Source organism: Trachemys scripta, chromosome 1, assembly GCF_013100865.1.
Source record: "Trachemys scripta elegans isolate TJP31775 chromosome 1, CAS_Tse_1.0, whole genome shotgun sequence".
Lineage (NCBI taxonomy): Eukaryota > Metazoa > Chordata > Testudines > Emydidae > Trachemys > Trachemys scripta.
The window spans coordinates 11,363,648-11,385,226 of NC_048298.1; positions in this window are offsets into that span (position 1 = coordinate 11,363,648).

Here is a 21,579-nt window from a genome sequence, read left to right on the forward strand (position 1 = left end):
GTATTCTGGCACTTTTGCTGCATGGAGGATACACTTTTTGTTCTCAAAATGGTGTGCTCCACATAGTGTGACATTCACGGTGACCATATTTTCCCAAAGGGAACACAGGATACCGTGTGAGGCGAGCCCGAGCCCTCCCACCATGTGGGGCTGGCCCAAGCCGCTCTCCTGAATCCTGCCCCTCCTCCCCGTGTGCAGCTGGCCCGAGCTGCTCGCCCGAGTCCTGCCTGTACCCCCACACAAGGCTGGGGCTGGTGTCACTGCTCACCCAAGCCCTGCCTGCCCCCTGCGCAAGGCTGGGACTGGCATCACTGCTTGCCTGTGCCCTGCCTGCCCCCTGGGTGAGGCTGGCATCGCCACTCGCCCCAACCCCCCATACGTTCCTTCACACCCCACTTTTGCCGAAGAAGTCGGGACGGCTTGGACAGGGCTTAAAAAAGGGACTGTCCCAGCCAAAACGGGACGTTTGATCCCCCTAGTGACTTTGCATGAGCCAGGGGCATCCCCATGCTGTTGGGGGCATTCTGGTAGTATCAGAAATGAAAAGGGTTCAGGACATCTAATCAGATACCAAAGGGGTCTGTGGGGGAAAAAGTTTGGGAACCACTGACGTAGAGCACATTTTTGAGTTCAAAGAGATGGTGGTGGGAAGAGTATCACCATCTGTTTTTCCTAATTTGACACTATCATGCTTATATTTTGGGAAATCCTGCTTGGCCAGCTAGATCAGCCTGGTCAACTGGTCTCCTTTCCTTTACTCCATTTCTCCTTCTTGCTGCCTCTTTAATCCCTCTTACATTTGTCCTTTCTCCCACCCATGTCTCTTCCCCTTCCTCTCCTACTTCCATCAGTCTCATTCCTCCCTTTCCTTTTCCTTCTCCCTCCACTCCTCTTTCGTCTGCCCAGGCACTATTCTCCTGGTGTGTGAGAATGCTCCCCGCATTCATCATGGACATGATGCCCCACAGCTCTCAGTGTGGGCCCACCAAATCTGAATCTGGCACAGTCCCAGTCCCGGCTGCCTTGGCAGGTAAGCAAAAGGTGGCGACTTTGAGTAGGAAGCTGACATCCTGTCTGCTACTTGGATGCCAATGGCCCATCATCCAGAGCTTTATGGCACCTTTAGGGAGGTTTTCCACAGAGTTTGTTATTAAAAAAAAAAAAGCAGAAACATAGTGTGCAACAAGTGATTCTACTTGGAGATGTAGGTGAACCTTGTCTTCCTCTCTCTCCTCCCACATACTGAGTGACTGTACCAGCCATACACACACCAAGTAGAGGAGAGTTTACTGATCTCCAGCACTAATAAAAAATGCTCCTTTGGAGTGGCAAAGGGAGAGACATTTTCCTAGAACTGCTAGTGTCTAGGTAAAGACTGTTGTTCTCTTGGCTATTCAATTGAAACCGAGTAGTTCCTCTAGCACGGGTAGCAGTGCGTCCCATGTCAAACACTTGGCTACTGCTGAGACATTACAGGGGTGATAAATACCCTCTACCATACATTTCAGAGTGTCTCAAAGACCTTTGCAAAGATTACTTATTTAGGTGTCACAGCAACTCCTGTGGGGTGGGTATTATTCCATTCTTGGAGAGAAATATCACCCCCCTAGCTTTATTGCACAAAGGAGAGGACAGGCTAAATGCAATGGGGGAGGTGGGGAGAAGACCTTCAAGCAGTAGTAGATCTTGTGGAAACCATCTTCATAAACCTCTGAGCTATTGCAGGAGGATCACAGTGACATTAATCTCAGTGCCACATGCCCCCTGCAAGATTGGTTCTTCCAAGATGAGGCCTACTCCATACTATGTGGGGTGGCACTAGAGATGTGATTTGCCCTGACTTACCTTGTATATTTGCGGCTTGCCACCTTCAGTGTCCTGAATGCTTCCTGGAAGTTGCTGTGCTCTAGAAGTGAATGGGAGTTTAGGGTACTCAACCTATTGTAGAAGGTGCTCAAAGCCCCGGGCCACATCTTCAGCTGGTGTAAATCTGAAGCCAAAGGTGCTATGCAGATTTGCCTCAGACCCTTTGTCTGCATGGGGTCTTAAGCCACACTAAAGAGGCTAAAAGGCCTTTCTCTGAGGAGGTGGCGGTGGAAAGGAGTGGTGGGTGGTCATGAAGGTTGGTATTTTATGAGCTCCCCCCCCCCCCCCCCCCCCCCCCCCACACAATGTAAATAGAAAATAGAAGTAGCTCTAAATTCTGCAAGTTCACCTGCTTGACCTTTTCTCTGGTATGAATTTGTGTAGTTTAGAAGGCAGCAAAACTTGGACCCGACACTGTCAACACATAGAATCTTCCTCTCTGTAGCTTTCCATCCAGGGCACAGATTGTCCTTTGGGTTATGAGGTTCTACCTCAAACAATTCTCCCTACATTTTTGCATAGGGAAGTGGTTCTCAACCAGGGGTACATGTACCCCTGGGGGCACACAGGTCTTCCAGGGGGTACATCAACTCATCTAGATTTTTGCCTAGTATTACAACAGGCTACATAAAAAGCACCAGCAAAGTCAGTACAAACTAAAATATAAATATTGTACTTACATTATTTGCATGAGCCAGGGGCATCCCCATGCTGGCTTGTTTATACAGCGCTATATACTATACACTGAAATGTAAGTACAATATTTATATTCCAATCGATTTATTTTATATTTATATGATAATTAGAAAGTAAGCAACTTTTCAGTAACAGTGTGCTGGGACAGTTTTGTATATTTATGTCTGGTTTTGCAGGCAAGTAGTTTTTAAGTGAGGTGAACCTTGGGATAGACAGGACAATTCAGACCCCTGAAAGGGGTAGAGTTGTCTGGAAAGGTTGAGAAGCACTGGCATAGGATATAGCACAATCTTCATTTGGGTACAGCATGATCTTCACTTAATGGCTTAAAATAGTATGGTAGCGTTACTGTTGGCAGCTAAAAAGTAGCTCACCCCGATGGGGGAGCAGTATTTCAACAGTGGGTGAAATGATCCTTATAATTAGCTTACAAGTTATCACCGTAAGCCCGAGCAGGGGGCAGCGTGCTGTCATCTGTGCCCTGCCTCATCTAGCTCGAAGGGGGAGGGATAGCTCAGTGGTTTGAGCATTGGCCTGCTAAACCCACAGTTGTGAGCTCAATCCTTGAGGGGACCACCCAGGGATCTAGAGCAAAATCAGTACTTGGTCCTGCTAGTGAAGCCAGGGGGCTGGACTCAATGACCTTACAGTTCTATGAAATAGGTATATCTCCATATATTTATTTATCTGCCCTGCATGCTGCCTGGAGGACATTCATTGCTGTGAAGGAGGAGGCCAAATTTGCCCTGACATGAGTGACTGTTTCCAGGATCTTTAAGTCAGCCATCACCTGAATTTGTCCCCACACTGGATTTACCCCTCCTCTACAAGAGTAACCAGGATCTGGTTCAGCCCTAGTCCAGAAAGATGCCCTGGTTTGTGTCCCATCCCATAACCACGAGGAATCACCAGGGTTCAGGATGCCCCCGTCCCTCAGATCCATCCTAACATACACCTGGCCTCTCCCAGGATCCCTCTGGAGAATCTACCATGGGGAGAAAGAAAGGAATGTACCACTTTTGTGTAGACACTTTGCCCCAGCTACTCTTCTTGTCACTGGTGCAGTGGTGAATTCTCCACAGCCCAGCGAGGTGTAAGAAACAAGGGAAAGGTGGCCAGTACAGGAAGCAACATCATGAAAAGACTCCGGCTTCAGTTTCATCCCCTCTTGTTAGTGCCTTTGTTAAATTTGATTCTGAACGTGCTTTTTCTGATCTAATTGTTTTTCATTCTCTGTGCTGTATCACCCTGGCAGTGTGAGGGACCAGGGACCGGTAAGATGCCAGGAGTGAAGGTTGGCACTGGAAGCCTAATGAGAAGTGAATCTTGAGGAAGATTTTGAAGGAGGAATGTAAGGTTGCCTGAAGCATAGGATCAGCCCAGGACTGGTCTTAGGTGTTTTGTCATCCAGGGTGGAAAATTTTTTTGGTGCCCTGTGAATGGCCAAGCAAAAAAAAGAACAACACAATCTGCCCTCTTCCCCACAGATGTTGGCACAGATGTTGATTTGGCAACCCTAGAAATTGGCACCCTGATTGCCTACCCCTAAGGGTGGCCCCGATCAGGCCTAGTAGGAGGGCAGTGGATTGGGAATCTGGAGATGTGGGCTCTATTGCTGGCCCTGCCACTGATCTACTGTGTGACCTTAGTCAAGTCACTTCTGTCCCTCAGCAGGGATAGCTGTCTGTGTGCTTAAGCTATACACCTGCTAGGGAAAGGACTGCCTCTTATGTGTATGTACAGCACCTAGCACAATGAGGCCCCAGTCTCAATTGGGTCCTCTAAGCACTAGCATAATACAATAAATAGTAATAATCTACAAACCTAACTAACATAACATTGCAATTAAACTAATAAGAAATCCAATTTTTTAAAAAAAGGAGTGAAACATATTTTTCTTTCCGTTAAAAAAGCAAAGATCCTTATCGCTGCTTCAATCTTTCCAGGCAAACACACTGACAAAATGTCAGGCCCAGGCAAACCTATAATTAAGGCCAAATACAACTACTAATAAAGGCTGAAAAAACTCGACTGAGTTTACTTCTATCACCCCCACTAGGAGCTTTCCATCAAAATCTTTTATCTGCCTTTGCAAATGCCACTTTGACATTATTTCCACTGAATAAATCAAATGTGGATGTCGCACACTCTGTCCTTGTTGCCGAGAAGATGTTCCCGCTTCAGAAATAAAGATTTTTTTTGTTGTCATCGCAGCCTCTCTGACTCACAAAGTGCAGGGAGCTTTAAGAAAGAAAGAATGGGGGAAAAAAATGGAGCAGGGGGATGGGGGGGGGGGAGGAAAGGGAGAGAGAGAAAACGTGAGCCAGAGATTGTGGCAAGCTTTACAAATTGGCACAGCCTTATCGACAGCATTTCATGGTTTTCTGGAACTCTTTCAAAGGAAACTTGCCTTTGTGTGCGGCAGCTTAAGCTTTACTAATATTTAAAGCTATATTTAAAAGTTTAGGAAAATTACTTTTTAGTTCCTCTGTCTCTTAACATCGTCGTGGCCAGCGTTTACTCCGCCTCGCTGTTATTTCCCCCCGTCGACGTTCTGTGCTTCTCCAGTCCTCTTCGTCCTTCCATGGCGGGCACGCTGCCCGACTCCCTTTGGCTGGGGTTGCCGGAGAAGAGAATGGAGTGGCTTCTATTGTGACAGACGAGGCCCACTTTTCAGTTTCAAGGGGAGCTGCTCTTGGAGGCGCCTTGTTCCAGCCTGTTCTTTTCTCCTCCTTTAACAGAATAAATATCTGTCTCTTGGACGAACGTGGGCGTGTCTGACTTAGGGCATGTTTAAAAGTGCAGGCAAGGTTGGACACCTTTAGCATGCCAGCTGATCAAGGCCAAGCCTAGAGAGGAGCCTAGAGTGGACCATGACTACCTAACATGTTTTTAAAGGGGTTAATTCCTGTCTACACTAGTATTGAGTTAGTGTCATAACTAAAACGTGCTAGCTAACATGGTGTTAAACTTGCCTTGCTTTCCTAGTCTAGTCATGGCCATGATTATCATATTTATGCTGCTTTCCTGCTTGAAACTTAATGGAAGGGTCCAAAGCGAACCAGCTGAGCGGCGAACAGCAGAGGCTAACAGCGGGAGTTTGCCTGGGAGCTGTCCGAGAGGAGGTACGCTAAGTGCTGCATTAGGGGGGCTGTGTTGGTGAGTATCTGAGTGTCTGCTGCTGGGACAGTTGGTCAGTTTGACCGTGTGCTTGATTGCTTGCTTGTTTGTTTGAAAAGTGTGAATTGGGAGTGCTTTGTTCCAGCTGGGCCTTGAGTGGGCCTGACTGGTATATAAGGGCAGTCAGCAGCGGCTAACAGCGGGAGTTTGCCTGGGAGTTCGCCTAGGGAGAGCGCACTGAGGCTTTCATCTGCAGGTTTCTCCGAGTAGTTCCTGCAACAGTTGAGGAAGCTCCTAAGAGGACGGTGATATGGAAGGTGAGCGATCAGCTGTTGTAACCTGCACAGGTTGTGCCATGTTTGTCTTTCTTCCGCAGGACAGAAGCGACTTTGTCTGTACAAAGTGCAAGCTGGTCTCCATATTGGAAGAGAAGGTTCGAGGGCTGGAGAAACGAGTATCTACTCTGCGTTGCATAAGGGAAAATGAAGATTTCCTGGACAGACGTCAGGAGATGCTTCTACGGCCACAATGTTCTGAAGATTCAGAGCAGGCGCAGCAGGGACAGAAGGATTGTGAGGAGGTTTGGCAGCATGTGACCTCCAGAAGGAGAAAGAGGAGCGTCCATGCACCAGCAATGGAGATACAGGTGAGCAATCGTTTCCATGTTCTCTCTACAGGTGCTAATGCGGAGAGTGGACTAGATGGCCCATCTGAGGGAAGGGAGCAGAAGGAGACTCCACCGATTGGAAGGCAAAAGATGCACTGTCCTAGGGATGGGGGTTCCACGACCACCACTCCCAAGAGGAGGAGGAGGGTGGTGGTGGTCGGGGACTCCCTCCTCAGGGGGACTGAGTCATCTATCTGCCGCCCTGACCGGGAAAACCGAGAGGTCTGCTGCTTGCCAGGAGCTAGGATACACGATGTGACGGAGAGACTGCCGAGACTCATCAAGCCCTCGGATCGCTACCCCTTCCTGCTTCTCCACGTGGGCACCAATGATACTGCCAAGAATGACCTTGAGCGGATCACTGCAGACTACGTGGCTCTGGGAAGAAGGATAAAGGAGTTTGAGGCGCAAGTGGTGTTCTCGTCCATCCTCCCTGTGCAAGGAAAAGGCCGGGGTAGAGACCGTCGAATCGTGGAAGTCAACGAATGGCTACGCAGGTGGTGTCGGAGAGAAGGCTTTGGATTCTTCGACCATGGGATGGTGTTCCAAGAAGAAGGAGTGCTAGGCAGAGACGGGCTCCACCTAACGAAGAGAGGGAAGAGCATCTTCGCCAGCAGGCTGGCTAACCTAGTGAGGAGGGCTTTAAACTAGGTTCACCGGGGGAAGGAGACCAAAGCCCTGAGGTAAGTGGGGAAATGGGATCCTGGGAGGAAGCACAAGCAGGAGAGCGCAACAGGAGAGGACTCCTGTCTCATGCTGAGAAAGAGGGACGATCATTGAGTTATCTTAAGTGCCTATACACAAATGCAAGAAGCCTGGGAAACAAGCAGGGAGAACTGGAAGTCCTGGCACAGTCAGGGAACTATGATGTGATTGGAATAACAGAAACTTGGTGGGATAACTCACATGACTGGAGTACTGTCATGGATGGATATAAACTGTTCAGGAAGGACAGGCAGGGCAGAAAAGGTGGGGGAGTTGCGTTGTATGTAAGAGAGGAGTATGACTGCTCAGAGCTCCGGTTTGATACTGCAGAAAAACCTGAGAGTCTCTGGATAAAGTTGAGAAGTGTGAGCAACAAGGGTGATGTCGTGGTTGGAGTCTGCTATAGACCACCAGACCAGGGGGATGAGGTGGACGAGGCTTTCTTCTGGCAACTAGCAGAAGTTGCTAGATCACAGGCCCTGGTTCTCATGGGAGACTTTAATCACCCTGATATCTGCTGGGAGAGCAATACAGCGGTGCACAGGCAATCCAGGAAATTTTTGGAAAGCGTAGGGGACAATTTCCTGGTGCAAGTGCTGGAGGAACCAACTAGGGGCAAAGCTTTTCTTGACCTGCTGCTCACAAACAGGGAAGAACTAGTAGGGGAAGCAAAAGTGGATGGGAACCTGGGAGGCAGTGACCATGAGATGGTCGAGTTCAGGATCCTGACACAAGGAAGAAAGGAGAGCAGCAGAATATGGACCCTGGACTTCAGAAAAGCAGACTTTGACTCCCTCAGGGAACAGATGGGCAGGATCCCCTGGGAGAATAACATGAAGGGCAAAGGGGTCCAGGAGAGCTGGCTGTATTTTAAAGAATCCTTATTGAGGTTGCAGGAACAAACCATCCCGATGTGTAGAAAGAATAGTAAATATGGCAGGCGACCAGCTTGGCTAAACAGTGAAATCCTTGCTGATCTTAAATGCAAAAAAGAGGCTTATAAGAAGTGGAAGATTGGACAAATGACCAGGGAGGAGTATAAAAATATTGCTCAGGCGTGCAGGAGTGAAATCAGGAAGGCCAAATCACACTTGGAGTTGCAGTTAGCAAGAGATGTTAAGAGTAACAAGAAAGGTTTCTTCAGGTATGTTAGCAACAAGAAGAAAATCAAGGAAAGTGTGGGCCCCTTACTGAATGAGGGAGGCAACCTAGTGACAGAGGATGTGGAAAAAGCTAATGTACTCAATGATTTTTTTGCCTCTGTCTTCACGCACAAGGTCAGCTCCCAGATTGCTGCACTGGGCAGTACAGCATGGGGAGAAGGTGACCAGCCCTCTGTGGAGAAAGAAGTGGTTCGGGACTATTTAGAAAAACTGGACGTGCACAAGTCCATGGGGCCGGATGCGCTGCATCCGAGGGTGCTAAAGGAGTTGGCGGGTGAGATTGCAGAGCCATTAGCCATTATTTTTGAAAACTCATGGCGATCGGGGGAGGTCCCAGATGACTGGAAAAAGGCTAATGTAGTGCCCATCTTTAAAAAAGGGAAGAAGGAGGATCCGGGGAACTACAGGCCAGTCAGCCTCACCTCAGTCCCTGGAAAAATTATGGAGCAGGTCCTCAAGGAATCAATTATGAAACATTTAGAGGAGAGGAAAGTGATCAGGAACAGTCAGCATGGATTCACGAAGGGGAAGTCGTGCCTGACTAACCTAATTGCCTTCTATGATGAGATAACTGGCTCTGTGGATGAGGGGAAAGCAGTGGATGTGTTATTTCTTGACTTTAGCAAAGCTTTTGATACGGTCTCCCACAGTATTCTTGCCACCAAGTTAAAGAAGTATGGGCTGGATGAATGGACTGTAAGGTGGATAGAAAGCTGGCTAGATCGTCGGGCTCAACGGGTAGTGATCAATGGCTCCATGTCTAGTTGGCAGCCGGTTTCAAGTGGAGTGCCCCAAGGGTCGGTCCTGGGGCCGGTTTTGTTTAATATCTTTATTAATGATCTGGAGGATGGTGTGGACTGCACTCTCAGCAAGTTTGCAGATGACACTAAACTAGGAGGCGTGGTAGATACACTAGAGGGTAGGGATCGGATACAGAGGGACCTAGACAAATTAGAGGATTGGGCAGAAAAAAACCTGATGAGGTTCAACAAGGACAAGTGCAGAGTCCTGCACTTAGGACGGAAGAATCCCATGCACTGCTACAGACTAGGGACCGAATGGCTAGGTAGCAGTTCTGCTGAAAAGGACCTAGGGGTCACAGTGGACGAGAAGCTGGATATGAGTCAACAGTGTGCTCTTGTTGCCAAGAAGGCTAACGGCATTTTGGGCTGTATAAGTAGGGGCATTGCCAGCAGATCGAGGAACGTGATCGTTCCCCTTTATTCGACATTGGTGAGGCCTCATCTGGAATACTGTGTCCAGTTTTGGGCCCCACACTACAAGAAGGATGTGGAAAAATTGGAAAGAGTCCAGCGGAGGGCAACAAAAATGATTAGGGGTCTGGAGCACATGACTTATGAGGAGAGGCTAAGAGAACTGGGATTGTTTAGTCTCCAGAAGAGAAGAATGAGGGGGGATTTGATAGCAGCCTTCAACTACCTGAAGGGGGGTTCCAAAGAGGATGGAGCTCGGCTGTTCTCAGTGGTGGCAGATGACAGAACAAGGAGCAATGGTCTCAAGTTGCAGTGGGGGAGGTCCAGGTTGGATATCAGGAAAAACTATTTCACTAGGAGGGTGGTGAAACACTGGAATGCGTTACCTAGGGAGGTGGTGGAGTCTCCTTCCTTGGAGGTTTTTAAGGCCCGGCTTGACAAAGCCCTGGCTGGGATGATTTAGCTGGGAATTGGTCCTGCTTTGAGCAGGGGGTTGGACTAGATGACCTCTTGAGGTCCCTTCCAACTCTGATATTCTATGATTCTATGATTCTATGAAATCCTCAACTGGGGTAAATCAACATGCCTACATTGACTTCAATACAGGAGAAACATCAATGACTTTGTTGACTTCACAGGAACTACGTCAATTTGTGCCAGCCGAGCATCTGGTTCCTTATCTTATATCAGTACTGTCTCTGATCCTCAGACTAAAAGCTTTTGGGGAAGATGGTGTCAGAAAGCATTAGTATCCCTCAAAAATATGTATTGAATTCTATACCGTTAAAATGCACGTGCCCTGTTAACTACTAGTACATATAGTGCATAGTCTATGTATATAGAATGACAATATTACAATTCAGTAATATCTGTATTGTGCTTTAAGATATTAATCAAAACAATGCTCCAGGGGTGCTGAAACAATTTGTATAGTGGGGGTGCTGAGAGCCATTGAATCAAACTGTAAACTCTCTATATAATGGAAACCACTTCAAGCCAGGGGGTGCAGCAGCACCCCCCACACCCTTAGTTCCAACACCTATGCAATGCTCCATGGGCAGCTCTAACCAATGCCCGGGTCCAGCTTCCAGCCTGGCCAGGGGGCAGGGCCTCAGGGGAAGAGGAGGGGCAGGGGGTGGGGCCACAGAAGCAGGGGCGGAGCCTCCAGGCCTCCCACTTCTAACAGAAGTTGGTCCAATAAAAGGTATTACCTCACCCACCTTGCCTTTCTGTTAGAGTGGTGTAAATCCTGAGTAATTGCCCTGAGCAAACGGGTTGCCCATTTTGACTTTACTCTGCTGCGTTCAGTGGTGTTACTCAGAATGTACGTCGCTGTACCTGAGAGCAGAATCTGGCCCCAAATCCCCACCTGGAGCATATAAGAATCAACGTGACAGGCTGCAGTGACTTACAAACACATACAGAGTGAATTTTTAAAATGCAAATCAGCATTCCCCTGAGCCACCACCATAGTCTTTGGGGTAGATACGTATTTAGGTGATTTATAAAAAGATCATTATTTACCCAGCAAACTGTGGCGACTCCTTCAGAAGCTGCCATGCTCGACTGACTTAATACATATTTAGCGTGTGCTGAGTAAAAGTGGGCACCGTGATGCAAAGCAACAACATCTCAGCGTTAGATACCTCCCAGGAGATGGGGGGCGAGAGGGTCTCCATATGCCAAATTAGACAATATTGTGGATTAGTCACTTGCCAAATTCCTTTTCTTCTTCTTCTTTTTAATCCAAACCATTTGAATTCAACAGGAGCCAAAAATCAAATCAAATCAAATATAAAATAAAAGCATCTTCATCCAGGTGACAGCTTTGCATTAACAATCATATGTTTTTTAAAAAGAATATATTGATCATGAATGGTGTTTGAAGCAGGGGCTGGAGAAAATACAATTCCACAACGAATGCTTTAGTGTAGCAAATTTGAGCCTGAAATAAATCCTTGCACTCAAATTCTAAACCGTCTAGAGGCAAAAAATCCCCCCCGCTGACCCAGCGTTAAACTGCAACACAGCTCCTGGCAGTGACAACCAATGTAATATTGCACCTACTGCTTAGCAAGAGGGATCTGAGCCTTGTTTCTTTCCGATTGTTCCTTAGTTAGGCTGAATCCAGATTAAAAGCTAACCTCTTTCAGACTTTGCTTGGTCTGGAGCCTGTGTCTTACTCCGGCTTTGTTGTGCAGTGAGGTAGTGTGTAATTTTCTGACTCTTCCCAACTCCTTACTTTGAGACAATAATCCACTCTGTCTCCTCTTAATTAAAGTAAATAACTCAGGCTCACAATAGCAGTTCAGAAAGGCCTTTAGTGTCCTCATTCCCTCAGTGCAAGGAGCTAATTGATTTTCAGATGATAATGGTGTTTACATTAGAAAGCCCACACTACCACCCCCTCTCCCCCCGCCACTCCTTTTCTCTTCTTAAATCTTCCTCCTCTCATGAATATCAAATGGCCAAGATACTTCCATGCTCCTACTGAGCATGGTATTACTCCAAATTACTTAACAAGCTAATGGAGCGATTGCTGATTTGCATACCAGTATCTTGCGCCATGCGTGATACACGCGCACACACACACACACGCAAGAGCCAGTGGAATGTTCCTTTTTCTTCTTAGCTCCATTGTCTTGGGATACGGAGTCCACAGTTACAGGCCTGAAGGCAGGACTTGGAGCTTTCGGTTGGGTGGAATTTTAAGGGTGAGCGGGCAAGGTCACTTATATGGCAGCTTAAGTAAAAATGAAAATATATGGAAATGTGGAATGCCTGATGCAGCAAAAAGAGGAGTAAGTCCAAACTGCATGGACCTGAACTGATGTGTAAAACAGCACATGGGGTTCATATGCCCAGACAGAATGCTTTATATACATATGTTACATGTGAGTGCGGACTCTGATATATGAAAAGAGCAAAGTTCATAGTAAATCATACAAATCTCATATCAAACACATACTAACACACTGCTTCTACAGCACACACACACACAGAGCAGGTCGATCCTGTGCACTGAGTGAGACAGGGGTCTTGTGATCATGTAATTAAAGACTGTATCAGACGGCATGTACACAAGTGGGACAAATTAAGGTTGCACAGGCCACAGGTGTTGACTTTCTAATGTGCTGGGGGGTGCTCGACCCCTGGCTCTGTCCCAGGCCCCTCCCCCGTTCCACCTCTTCCTGCCCCCACTCCATCCCCGCCCTGCCACTTCCTGCCCCTTCCCCTCAGCCCGCTGTGCCCTTGCTCCTCCCCTACCCTCCCCAAGCCTCCTGCATGCCGCAAAACAGCTGATTGTGGCGGGCGGGAGATGCGGGGAGTGACGGGAGAGGCGCTGATCAGCGGGGCCTGCTGGCAGGTAGCAATCACTGGGGGACAGAGGAGGAGCTGGTGGGGGGCTGCCAGTGGGTGCTCAACACCCACCATTTTCCCCTGTGGATGCTCCAGCCCCGGAGCACCCACGTAGTTGGCGCCTATGGCACAGGAAACCTTAATTCTGGCATGTCCTAAGTTTTCAGTGCTTAACTTTGCAACCTTAACAACGTTCTTTTATCTTAGGATTTATTTGGTGTGTGTGTGTGTGTGTGTGGTAGTAGTAATTTAATGGTAAATGTTGTTACCTGGGCACTGGAATGGGACTCAGAGTTCAGTTCCTGGCTGTGCCACAGATTTCCTGTTTGACTTTGGACAAGTCACCGAATATCTCTGTGACCAAGTTCCCAGCTATAACATGGAGATAATAATATTTCATTTCTCCCATTCCTTATTTGTTTTCACAGCACCTAACACAGTGGGCCCTGGTCTTAATCAAGTCCTGTAGGTGATATTGTAATAACAACAATACCTATTTTGGTTATTTTACTGTTCATTATTTATGACGTGCCCATACATTGTACAAGATGCAAATAAATACACGCTCCTTTCCCTGAGGAATTTGTAACCCAAAAGGCAGACCAAGAACAAAGAAGGTGGTCCTTGGAGGATGGTGACTGTTTGCTCGAAGAAGGTTTTTGTTTGCTTTTCTATGAAACGGGAGTGTTGATGACATGATGTTGACATGGTTCATTGTTTGTCGTCCTTGTGGAATAAGTAGGTTGTCAGGCAGGAGGGAGCCTGGCACACTGGGGTGGCTTAAGGGGCTTATCCTGCAGCCCGTCACCATAGTATCAGAGCATCAGGATAGTGATTTTTTTCCTGGGATATGGGTGGTATGGAAGAAGGCTCAAAGGCCCACTCCCCCCCCACACACTGGAAAGAGACTGGGGCCACTGGCAGGGTTTGCACTTCACGGCAGGGGAGCTGATACCCCCTCGAGAAGTACAGCTTCTGCTAGCCCTGCTCCACACCTGCCTGAGGCTTGCAGTTTGGGCGGGGGATGGGGGGGAGGGGACACACAGCTCCTGCCTCCCAAACTATGCCCATGTTAAAAATTAGGTGGGCACGGCCCTTCCTGCCCCTCAGTTCCAGCGCCCCTGTGGAAGGTATTGTCACAGCCACGTCATGAGCGGCCAGAGCTAATAGTCAGAACCAGAGTCTGCAGTCGTGAGACAGGATCCCAGAAGCTGGAGACAACTAGAGATCAGAACCACAAGGCAGGAACCAGAGTCAGGCTGGATTAGGATACCAAACTGGTAGTCAGGAACCATAGGGCAGATGCTATGAGTCGAGTCAGGTCTGGATGGATGGCAGGAAATCAAGCTGCATGAGGCAGGGTGGAGCACAATCACTTGCACAGCTTCCTCTTCCAGCGGCTGGCTTAAGCAGGGCCAGTGGGCCGATCAACCAGCCACTCTGGCACTCTGCCCATGGGGCCTCAGGCTCACACTAGGGCTGGGCTGCATGGGTCCCAGGGAAGCCATTGTTAGCGCCTGCCAGGTGGAGGGTTGGAGTGTAGCTACTCCCGTTAGGCCTGGGTTTGAGACCCAGGGGTCCTAACAAGTACAAGCCTTCAAGCTTCACAGTGAAGTCAAGAGCTTGTACCTCCTACCAACAATCATTGGTCCAATAAAAGAGATTACTGCAGCTACCTTGTCTCTCTCCTATCCTGGGACCTACACAGCTACAACACTACTGCAAAGGGCCCCAGTGGCCTAATGGATGAGGCATTGGCATTTGAAACCACAGATTGTGGGTTCAAGTCCCATTTGGGATGAAAAAATACAACACTATGGCAGAACCTGGCTCTTAGATTCCCATTCTGTTTTTGCATTTAACTAACTAACCAACTCTATCTATAGCTCCAAGAGCTAATTAATTTAAATGCAGCCCTCCCAATATTTATGTGGGAGAGGGAGACCCAAACACACCTGAGCTCTGGGGAAGTTCATATCCAGAATGTGATGATTGTGATCTGAAGTGTGCAGCACCTCGGGACCATCCCTGCTTCCTGTATAACACTGAAAACCTGGGGACAGAAGGCTGAACCTCAGCTGTTTAGCTATCAGGTATTGCCGGGTAACACCTAGCCACAATGGGCTTGGCTAATGAACTAATTCCAGGCTTAGCTCTGTGCTTGAGTTGGATTAAATCAAGCTCTTTGTATCTATTGGTTTGTTATTATCGTATTATTTTACGATAGTGAATATACTTAATTGTATTATGAATGGTGTACTAAGGTGCCTAGAGATTTGAATGATCAGTTGAATGATCTATCAGTTGAAAGGTGTTTTGGTTTGGGGGAAGGAAATGTGCTGATGTGTTAATTGATTTATACTGGTTAGCTCCTATTATATTCTGGGCCAGATGTTCAGCTGGTGAAAATTGACATCAGTGGAGCCTTGGTGATGTGGCAACCCCATTTTCTGGCCTGGAGTTTTTAAGTGTGCGTCGAGCATACCCAGGGCTTTGTTTATCCTTTTACATGGGGATTTAAGATCAAAATTTAAATAAATGAAAATCAATTCTAAAGCATAAAGTACTTTCCACTATTGCACATATTTAAGGATCTCTGTCGTGTTCATTGGGCGTGAAATTCCACTTTGATTCGCTCCTACCAGCTGTTCAGGAACAAGGGCTGCGGCCTTGAATAGGTTTCACGTTCTCATTACAGGGGCATCAAAAACGTACTAATAACAGGTCAGGTTTAATTGAGTACAGAAACAAGAAGCTGAATGGAGGGTGGGCCAGCCGCTTGTTCCTAGCCCTATGGTCAGAGTTTACGGATCTCATTAAAGCTTTTACGACCATTTGAAACAATATTTTCATTCATGCTACAGAGTCCTTATGTGGCAGCTTAACAGAATATTGGGCCGTGTCCTGGGGCAGACAGAACTGCTTTAGTTTAGCTTGTCTTTTTTTATGTTTTAACATCTTTATTACGTGTTAAAGATATTCAAAGCAAGACACGAAACATAGAACACTTAGGGTCGCATTCTTCCCTGCCATCATAGGTTCTAAATCAGGGAGCTAGGAAGCAAGAGGGAACATGGTGCTCTGAATACTGTACTGGGCGGGAATTCAGGATTCTATCTCGTGTGACCTTGGAAAAGACACTTCACTGTTCTGAGCCTTTGTTTCACCGCCCATGCTTTGTCCCTAGGGCAGGGACTTTCTCTTACTATGTTTGTGTACGGCAGCCACCACAATGAGTCCCTGACATCAGCTGGGGCCTCTAGGTGTAATATATTTAATAATAATCAAGACTTGTGAGTCTATCCCAGATCTCTGGTGAATGCCTAAAGTGACGGCCTGGTGCAAGTCAGTGGAGTTAGATCAGCAGAGGATTTGGACCCTCGTCTCTACTCAATAACAGATCACACCAATGTACTCTTCAGTACCCGTTTAATACTTTGCCCTTCCCTGGCACCTATCACGAGGGGATCTCGGAATGTTTAATTAACGTGAGGTGGGTAGGGAATATCCTCTCCATTTTATACAAGCTCAAAGCAAAGCACCTGAGAGTTAAAGACTAACCTTTGTCAAATGTGGGTGCCTAAAGTTTGTCTCCGTCCTATGTCCATACTTCGGTATGTAAATAAACAGTCTGATTTTTAAAAAGGCTCAGAACCCACGGCTCCAAGTGACGTCACCTTTAGGAACCGGAGGGTCGCAGCCCCTCTGAAAAGCAGCCCATTACATGGTATGATTAAATGTGGGTTTCAGTTCAGCACTCACCTTTACAAATGTTGGCCGAACTGGCTTGAACAAGGTCACCTGGATGGTCAGTGTCAGAGAGCTGGGAACAGGCTTGGGAGTCATGATGCCTAATTTTCCACTTTAGGGTCAGATTCTGGCCAAGCCATGGGTGAGTGTACAAAGGGCCCTGCAGGGAGAATCAGGAAGGTAGGCCATGTTCCTGAGTGGGATCCGGCCTTGTGGCCTACTATTACCCCCATCGGCATCAGGGGCCACATTCAGCGCAGCGGCAGCTCCATTAGTATTTAAATAGAGATGAATTTGCCCTAGTTGTCTAGGAGGCTGAGAAGGAATAGAACTCCTCTAAACCAAACAGCAGAGGTGGCTTTTTCTTCTTCCTAGGCCCTTTGGTGGGACCCAGTGATCCAGCGCTCAGCATTTATTCACTCCTAACTCAGGAGAACTATAAGGGTTGTTTTCCCGAGCCGAAGCCGAGCAAGGAGGACCTCAGGACTTGATCCTCTCAGCTAGTATTAGAGTAAAGATTAACAAAGGCACAAAAGAACCTCGTAGTTCCCTTGATCACAACTGCCTCTAAATTGTTCCTTCAGCCCCAGAAAGGTCCCTTCCCAATCAGTTGGACATCAAGCTTTGTTCCAGCTCATCCTTATGACTTCCCAGCATGGATATTTACATCAAAGCACAATGGGGCATGTTCATCCCTGGTGCAATGACACTGTCTTTGGCTGTGTTACGCCAGGGATGAACTTGGCCCACATGCTTTGGCATCCTTCCTTAATAAGTGGGAGCCTGCAAAGAACTTCCCATCTCATCCAAAGGGGCTAACAGAATAGTACGTGCCGGGGCAGCAATGCAATCTAGCGGTGGATGGCAAGATTCTGCTGTGGATGCTGGGGGCAGATGCCATGTGGCCTGTAGGAGCCCCCTTCGCCTGGGACTCCCTTAGAGTCCATGCTGGAGCAGTAGCGGATCACCCCTTGCTTCAGGCCATCCAGAAAGCTGGGCAGCACAACTTCTAGGGAGCTGTGGCTGGCTAAGTCCCTGGTTGGCCAGCCCCCTGGGCTCCCAGGATCCCTGGTTGTCAGGCAGCCTAGGAAGCCAGGCAGTTGGGGAGCAAGGCAGCCAGCCTGCCCGTCCCCATGGTGGGCATCAGGGGAGCTCAGGCAGCCATTAAGCTGAAAACTTCTGTTTTGGTTCTCCTGAAATGGAATTTTTTTCATCTTTCCTTCCTGTGAAAAAAAATCAAGATTTTTTTTTTTTCATTCTGAGGCTCGGTCTACACTGGGGGAGGAGGGACTGATCTATGTTACGCAACTTATTCATGTAGCTGAAGTCGACATACTTAGATCTACTTACCGCGGTGTCTTCACTGTGGTAAGTCAACGGCTGAGCTGACGCTCCCCCATCGACTCTGCCTGTGCCTCTCGCTCCAGTGGAGTACCAGAGTCTAGACTAGACACGATAAATCGACCCCCGCTGGATCGATCGCTGCCTGGGTAATGTACACGAGCCCTGATTTGGAGTGAAAACATTTTTTTTTTTTTTAAATATTGAAATATTTTGGGGGCATGGAAAATCTTATTTCTACACAGCTGTAGAATTCACATGATCTTTTCTAAAGTGACAAATGTTAGTCCTATGAGCCAGGACTCAGGAGATCTGGATTCAAATCCTGGTTTTCCTGCAGATTTCCCATGGGTCCTTGGGCAAGTCAGTTAATTTCTGTACTGCAGTTCCCCATTTGTAAAGTGAAGGTAACAATACTTTCTTACTCCCACCCTCTGTCTAATTAGAAGATAGCTTTTTGTAGCAGGATGTACAGCACCCAGCACACTCTCAGGTGTGCTATCATAGTAAATAGATCTCGATTGGGACTTTCAGGCGCTGCTATAATAAATAATAATGTAATTATTATTGTGGTTGTGCTGGGTACAGTTCATACGTGTTTCACTTGCTGTAGAAAGAGTAACAAATTTATGATCCTTTTTGTTCTTCTTTATAGTCATTAATACGCCATTGATCAATTCCTACATTTAGATCAGAGAACTCTTATTGTATTTAAGACAAGTCTGAGGAGTTTATTCAGGACTGACTCACACAGAAGTCTCTTTCATACCATACCTCCTTTGATTGACTACTTGTGCATTTCCTTATTTGTTTTCCTTTAGGGAAACCTTTAACTACAACCTTTCCCAACCTTTTGTTTGCCTCTGTAGAGTCATAGAAAACCAATGACAACATTGCTTATGCAGCAATTGTCTCGCCCTCCATCCTACGTTAGTTTGGTGGGCATCAGTTCAGTTGAGGTGAAAAGGGGAAGGGGAAAGCAGTTGGTATTGTACCACATGCCAAAGGTTAGAGCCAAACCATGCTGGGAAAGGTTGGCAGTGAGATGCATTGGATTAGTTCTGTTTGCAGTGCTATATGTAACCTTGACATGCAATCAGCAAAGTAAAATATTCATTATTGCCTGACTGTCAGCTGAAGACAATTTCAATTATTCTGGCATTTCAATGGATGAGGAAGAAGCCCTTTAGGCTGGCTCATGAGATTAGACTTAAAGGCTCTGTAAATTCAGAAAGTTGCAATCAGTACATTATCTGGCGGGCAGCTGTGGAATATACTATTGCAGGGAAGGGGAAGGGAAAAAAAAAAGACAAATTGCTAAATGGAGGTTGTGGTTTTTGATATATCAATTTACAGCTTTAACATATTCATTTGTGAAATAATTATTTGGGGTTTCTTAAATCACCTTTAACCGCACCGACATGAAGTTTCCAAATTCTATAACGTCAAAGCTCAGTGTTTCTTTTGCCTAGTGCCTAATTTCGGTGAGGGGACCCAAAAAATATACAGCCAACAGAAGAATGAATCTTTCTAAAAGTTATTCAAATATTGTAATATATGGTTGTTAATCAGAAAATTCCATTAGCGCAAAATATTAATACTATCCCACCAGGATGTGATCTGTGCCTCTTTTCATTAGGTGCATGCTGATGTGGTAATTAGTGGTATTATTTACCACTCTTGTCTGATGTTTAATAACGATAATAATTAATAATAATAATTACTAAATAATTTATTTATATCATCCTATCTTGCATTTATAGAGCGTGGACCCAATTCTGCTTCCCCATTTATCTGAGCGCTCCTCTCCGAGACAGGACCACACACAAATATCCTGAGAAAGATGACATAGGGTGGTTGAGAAGGATGGACTTGTGGTTAAGGCACTACCCTGAGACTCAGTAGGTCTGGGTGAAATTCCCAGGGGGAAATTCTGTGCTGCACCTCTAAGAGGAGAAAACTCACAGCTCAGGAGACAGGTCAGGGCTAAGGTGGCATTAAGCCACCTTTGTGCCATCCCACTCATGGGCTGTTTTGTAGCTTCCAGTGTAATTTAGATAGCCTTGGGGCCTGTCTGAATTATGGCAACCTCCCTGGGATGTCCTATGGATTGCAGTGCTGCCTGGAATTTCAGCAATGCTTTGAGCTGTGGCCATGCCCATCCTGCCACTAGCAAGTTTGGCCTGTCCCTGGCACCAAGACTTGCAAGGGTCTCCTCTGAAGAGAACCTTATGGCTGTCTTCCGTAGTGCCTGTTCCAGAAGAATCCTGACCTGACAGGATATGGGATATTTAGGGCTCCTTTATAATGCTCTGGACCCTTTACACATCTCTGTTAGAAAATTCTTCATCCTGGGCAAGAGATTTAATCTTTGAGTCTCAATTTCCAATCTGTAAAATGGGCATAATAATAATGTCCTCTCTATTTAAACTGTATGTTCTTCAGGGCAGGGACTATCACTCATCATGTGTATGTACATCACCAAGCATAGCGGGGCCCTGGTCTTGGTTGGACCTCTGTGTGCTAGATCCTGAATTCCATTGGCTCTACTTGGAGTTGTACCTACCAAACTCCCATTGCTGGAGTTTTGCACTGCTAGTTCCCATGCTAGCAATGGGATTTTAGGATGTTCAAGGAATTCAGGCCTCAATATGCACCAAATTCCTGCTTCTAATCAGTCTCAGACATAGGCATATTATTCCAGCTAGCAGCAGTCTGTACAGGGGCATGTGCATGGGGGCCATAGACAGGTTAGGGAACATATGACAATTAAAATGTTGGTAGAGCTGGTGGGGAAATGGCGAGGAAAATCGGCAATAAGTTCATTGTTTGGCAAAGGTTCAAGATTTGTTGATCATCTCTCTATCTGGATGAACACCCCTCTAATTCCTTGGCCATACCCAGTAATGTCCTTCCATGTGTCTTGCAGAACAAGCTCTCTATAGGTTTTTGGGGAAAGCTACACAAGCATAGCCCATTTCTTCCCTACACTCCCACTGCTGCTTGTGGGATTCAACAGTAAGTGCTTATGCACCTGCCAGAATTTGTCCCTATAGCGAAGCCATTGGTAAAGAAGCTTGGACTCTGCTCCAGGATATATTATCATTGCCTAACTTCCTTATCACTTTTTATTTGTTTTAGCCAGACGGATTCTGATCTCATTTACCCCAGTGCAACTCCATTGACTTCAGTGGAGATACTTTGAATTTACAGTGCCATAAATGAGAGCAGAATCAAGAAGATTGTAGCTTTTTGACCAGTTGTGATACCTACCTGGTCTAATAATATGGTGTGGTAGGCCCACTGAAGTCAATGGGACTCTTTCCGTTTTCTGTTTGTCAGAAGATGGGAATAGCTACAGGGGATGGATCACTTGATGTTTACCTGCTCTGTTCATTCCCTCTGAAGCACCTGGCATTAGTAGGGTTACCATACGTCCGGATTTTCCCGGACATGTCCGGCTTTTTGGGCTCCAAATCCCCGTCCGGGGGGAAAATCCCAAAAAGCCGGACATGTCAGGGAAAATCGGACATGCGGTGCTGGGCCAGCGGCTCGGGTGCTGGGCCGGAGGCTCGGGGGCTCGGCCGGCGGTGCTCGGGGGGCCCGGTGCCGGGCTGGGCTGGGGACTCGGGGGGCCCGGCCGCCGGGCCGGGGGCTCAGGTGCCGGGCCGGTGGTGCCGGGCCGGGGGCTTGGGGG